We start from the raw sequence: 5,279 nt of genomic DNA, 5'->3' as shown, positions 1-5,279 counted from the left end.
TCTTCGCCGCCGCCTTCCTGCTGGTGCTCGCGGCCTACGTGAGCCTGGCGCGGGCGCTCGCGGCCCCCTCGGGCCCCGGCCCGGCCCCCGCCGGCCCGCACCGGCGCGCGGCCAGGACCATGGTGCTGGGGCTCCTGCTGGTCTTCGCCCTCTGCCTGGCGCCCTACCACCTGCTGCTGGCTCCCTGGGTGGCCGGGCGGGAGGGAGCCGCGGGCAGCGACGGCGGCGGGTGCCGCGCCGCCTCCACGCTCGACGTCCTGCACACCCTCAGCCTGGCGCTGCTGAGCCTCAACAGCTGCCTGGACCCGCTCATCTACTGCTTCTCGGTGCGCCGCTTCCGCCAGGACTGCTGGACGCTGGGCTGCCGCCTTGGGGTGAGGGCGCCCGGTGCACACGCGGCCTCCCTGGCCTCCTCCTCCTGAGGCCCGGGCCTCCCCCGCCTGCGTCACCACTGCCACCCTGCGCGTGGCGCACTGGGTGAAGGAAGCCCTCGGAAGGACTCGATTCCCATTGGCCGCCTCGCTGTAGAGTGCGGGGCTCGCTGGTTACAAGGGGGAATGAACAGCCTTTGTTGCCTGAATGTTCTCTCGACGTTGCAGTGTTTTGGATTATGCCGTGATCTGGCTCCCGTGTCCGTCTCAGCATCCTGTTATCCCCATCTCATCCTGTACCGCCTCCGCCCCTCTCCGTGGGTTCACTCACCATCTCAGTCCCTGGAACAGACCAATTTCCTTCCCTTCGAGGCCTTTGCGCCTGGCTTGGCCAGGAATGATATCCCTCTCTCTCCTTCACTAAGTTAATTCCTCTTCATCCTCACCTCTTTAAAAGTAACTATAGAGAAGCCCTTCTTGACCAGCAACTTGTGCGCGCACACATACGCACACACACATACACACACACACACACACACACACTCACACAATTGTGTTAAATCTGATTGTCCCTTTATACCTATTTTCACAATTGTAATCAAGCAATTAATTAGGAAATTCATCTTTTCTTTTCTCTTGCCAGAATGTATTTACGTTGATCCATAGGAAGGTGCCATTTTTTGTAGATCCAAAAAGGTTGAATATTGGCAATTGTATTTTCATCCAATTCAACTTAATAAATTCTGTGTTTACCTTATTCATTGCTGTATCCCCTGTGCTTGCTACTGTGTCTTGAACACAGTAAGACCTCAGTATATAAGATGAATGAATGAACCCTGGGTATTCTTAACTTAAAATGCTCAGACATTCCAGATAGGTAGATTTTCCTCAAGTTTTTCTGGGATTCTCCAAGCTCATATTACCTAGGTTTATTCTTGACTCAGTCTTGATGATTGCTTCCTTTTGCTGTTGCTGGATACTTGCAATTCTGCCATCACCTCCACCGTGCCAAGACTCCTGTGCCAAGACTTGGTGGTAACCAAGCTGGAGATCTATCCTGCTCTTAGCTGGGATGGGGATCTGCCAGAATTGCTGCCTTCTGCTTCAGCTGAGCTGGGACTCTGTCACTGGGTGCAAATCCCTGCCGATGTCACTGGCCACCAGTGCTTTCCCTTTATATGCCTTGATGACTCAGAAATTGGCTTCAGTTGGGGAAGAGAGCCACTCCCTCTCTTCAGCCATGTTGCAGGAGGCCCCACGGCAAGAGTGCTTGGGTCTCAAGGAGTTAGAACTTAGGAGTGAGAGCAGCATGTTCATGTTGCCCAGTCAGCTGGGTCAGGAAGGGTCCCCCAGTCAGCCACCAGGTCTTACTGACCTTCAGGTCTTATTTCTGAATTTGCTTTCTAATGATGACATTTGATAAGTTACCTTTCATTGGTCCCTTTTTCCTTCTTTTTTTCTTTTAAATTTTATTTTATTTTAGTTTTCAATGTTCATTTATTTTGAGAAAGAGAGCGAGCACACGTGCGGGGGATGGGCAGAGAGAGAGGGAGAGAGAGAATCCCAAGCAGGCTCCATGCTGTCAGCGCAGAGCCTGACACAGGGCCCAGTCTCACGAACAGCGAGATCATGATCTGAGCCGAGATCAAGAATTGGGTGCTTAACCAGCTGAGCCACCTGGGAACCCCTCTTTTATATTTTAAAAGTAATACGTGTTTGAAAATAAATTCAAAGCGGTAGAGAAAAATGTGAAATAGAAAGTAAAGGTCCCGTAGTGGTAGCCACTGTTCACTTTTTCTTGTGTGTATCTTTCTGTATGTTTTCTATTCCAGTACAAATATATGTATAATTAATAGTCTTTAAAAACCCACAAATAGGATAAGATTACAAGGCTCTCCTGCAATTTCTTTTCTCATTTAATAATCTTGTACATCTCTTTATATCTTTTCATAATAATTATTTCTTGTACATCTACCTCATTCTTTTTGATAGATGCAGAGTATTTATTTTACTCAATGGGTCCACCATTGATGGGCATTTGTTTTCCTTGTTTACTGTGATAAATGAGGCAAATGAATGTCCTTGTTCACAAATCTTTGCATACTTGTAAAATCTGTAGAATAAATTCCTGGCAATGAAATTGCTTTGTCAAGGAGTACGTGTGTGCACTTAAATTGTTTAATTACATCACCAAATTGCCTTCAAAAATGCTGCACCAATTAGACACTCAACAGTATGTGATGGTCCCTATTTTACCACACCCTTACCAGGTCTGGGTATTGTCACCTGCCCTTTCTTGAATCTGGACTCTTGTTTGCATTACCACTATGGGCATGGCTATTTTTTGTCTTTTTCCTAGAGGGGTGCTCAGTCTCCTCAGTGTTTATTTGAAACCTGGTGGGGGTGGGAGTGGGAAGGAAAAGTTGTCACCTAAGACCTCACACCAGCCAAATCTTAGCCTATCTTGCTTTTTGGAGGAATTAAACAAAAGCACAAATGAGACCCCAACTGCACACCGGTAGGTCCACAATAATGTTTAGCTCTCTCTCCTTCTTTGGGGATTAGGCTGGTTTATCCCATGCATTGAGGACCAGCATCTCAGGCCAAGGCCCACATCATGAATTTACTTGCTCTGGTGGAATGAATTGCTCAGCCTCGGGGCCATGCAAGGCTGGGTCATTGAGAAATGATCTGATGTCCACATTAGGGCCAGATGAGTCTCCTAAGGCTGAATTTATTTCTGTCCAGATAAAAACATTATTCCCTATGGCCTTGTCCATCCCCATGGTCTTGTACTATCTTGCTTTTAATGTGACTTTTCCTGTAGTAAAGTAGTCAGTTTCCTTTGGGAAATGTCTAACTTAGTCTTCTGTGTCTGACCTGGGGAAAAATAACTTGAGATTTGATTGCCTCTGGGAGGTCAGACCTGGTGGAAATAAAGCCTCTGTCTAGAGTTACAGTGTGTGAGAATCACCTTCTTTCCTCCCTGTTGACTCAAGAGACTGGAACCTGGGGTGCAGACCAGGAGGCAAAGAGCTCAGGGGGTGAGAGAGAACAGTCTGCTTTGTCCTGTCAGTCCTTCTGGATTCTTGATCCCCTTACTTATTCCAAACCTCAAGAATTTGACCCAAGACCCTCCCTCAACCCAGGATGGAGAAGAAGGGAGCCCAGGTTGGTCCTTGATTAGATGTCAGACAACCCCTTTCTTCAGGATCCAGGGAAAACTCATCTGCCAACTGTTTTCAGCAGCTATAAGTTAGTATGCCCTAGACTCCCCCTACATCTTGCAGGACCAGGAAGCTCAATCCCTGGCCCTACCCACCTAGGCCATTTGGCTGTGGGGGTCCAAATGTGGTGCCAAGAAGCTGCTCCTGACACAGAAAGAATCAAAGTCCCCTTCTGTATTAGACCCCACTCCCTCTCCCAACTTACTCGCAGTCCAGATCTCTGTACCCAGCCCGTCCCCACTCCTGCCCATGACCGGGGCTGGTCCAGGTCCTGGGCTCTGCACACACCTGCCTACCTGCCTCTAGCCCAGGTACCACCTGCCCTTTTGGCTTCTGTAGGGAAGCCTGTCAGATTTTACCTTAATTTCTCTCTCTGTCTTCAGTCCTCAAGGTGCTCTCTCTGAAACTGATTCTTTGCCCTGACATCTATTTCCCTTTCCTCTAGCCCTAGGAGGATGGTGTTTATCCCCCTGTGGCTGCAGCTATCCCTTGCTGATCCTGAAATCACCTCCTTGGACTATATTCTGGCCTCAAGAACTACAACCTCCTTCCCAGAACAATCACCTCTAGGGCTCTCCCAGGCCTGCCTTTCCTGCTGTTGGTGCGTCACATGTCCACCACCGAGGCTAATCCAGACATATTGACATAAAATCATGCTTCCTCACCCCTAATTCCCAGTGAGCGCTAGTCTAGTTCTGAAATGTACTTGTGATCGGACCGCTGGGTTCACAGTGACCCTGAGCGTTTGTGGAGTGCTGGGAAAAATTACAAATAGAGGCCTACGTACTACGTGTCTAAATATTTAAAAGTTAGAAGTTAGGGGCGCCTGGGTGGCTCAGTCGGTTAAGCGTCCAACTTCAGCTCAGGTCACAATCTCGTGGTCCATGAGTTCGAGCCCCGCGTCGGGCTCTGGGCTGATGGCTCAGAGCCTGGAGCCTGCTTCCGATTCTGTGTCGCCCTCTCTCTCTGCCCCTCCCCTGTTCACGCTCTGTCTCTCTCTGTCTCAAAAATAAACGTTAAAAAAATAAAGTTAGAAGTTAACACACTGGTAAACATGTTCCATCCTCCTACTTTGACAACTATACCTTCATAATGACAGGGCAGAAAAATAGGTGCAAAGCTATGGTTTTAAGGACCGAAAGTCAGCACATTATCAAAAATGATTGAATTAAATTGTCACAGAAAATATAAAATATTTTAAAGTTCTTTCAGCATTTTGGATCAACAACTTTATAGTGTTCATCATATTGGTACAGGTTTTGGTAATTATTTCTTAAAATAATTTTGTGTACTTTCCCTACTTTTCTAGGATTCCAATTACAGGTAAATTTAACCACTTGAAATTGAGTCTGTTTATTTTTCCCAGTCTCTTTTTTCCCCTCTCTGTTCTCCATTTTGAATAGTTTTTACTGTGTGTCTTCAGCTTCACTGATGTTTCTTCTCCAGTGTCTAATTTGCTATCCAGTGACTTTTTCACATTCAAATTTAGAAAACTATTCAGCAGAATATACTAATGCTAAACAAACGTGTTTCATGACTGTACGACTCAGCTCCTTGGGTATATGCCCAAGAGAAATGAATGCCTATGTCCACTAAAAAATATGCATGTAGTATATTCATAGCAGCTTTTTTCATTATAGCCCCAAATTAGAAGCAAACCAAATGTTAATCAACAGTAGAA

The sequence above is a fragment of the Herpailurus yagouaroundi genome, unplaced genomic scaffold (genome assembly GCF_014898765.1).
Source record: "Herpailurus yagouaroundi ecotype Mexico unplaced genomic scaffold, PumYag 77, whole genome shotgun sequence".
NCBI lineage: Eukaryota > Metazoa > Chordata > Mammalia > Carnivora > Felidae > Herpailurus > Herpailurus yagouaroundi.
Note: the sequence above shows the minus strand (reverse complement) of the source record.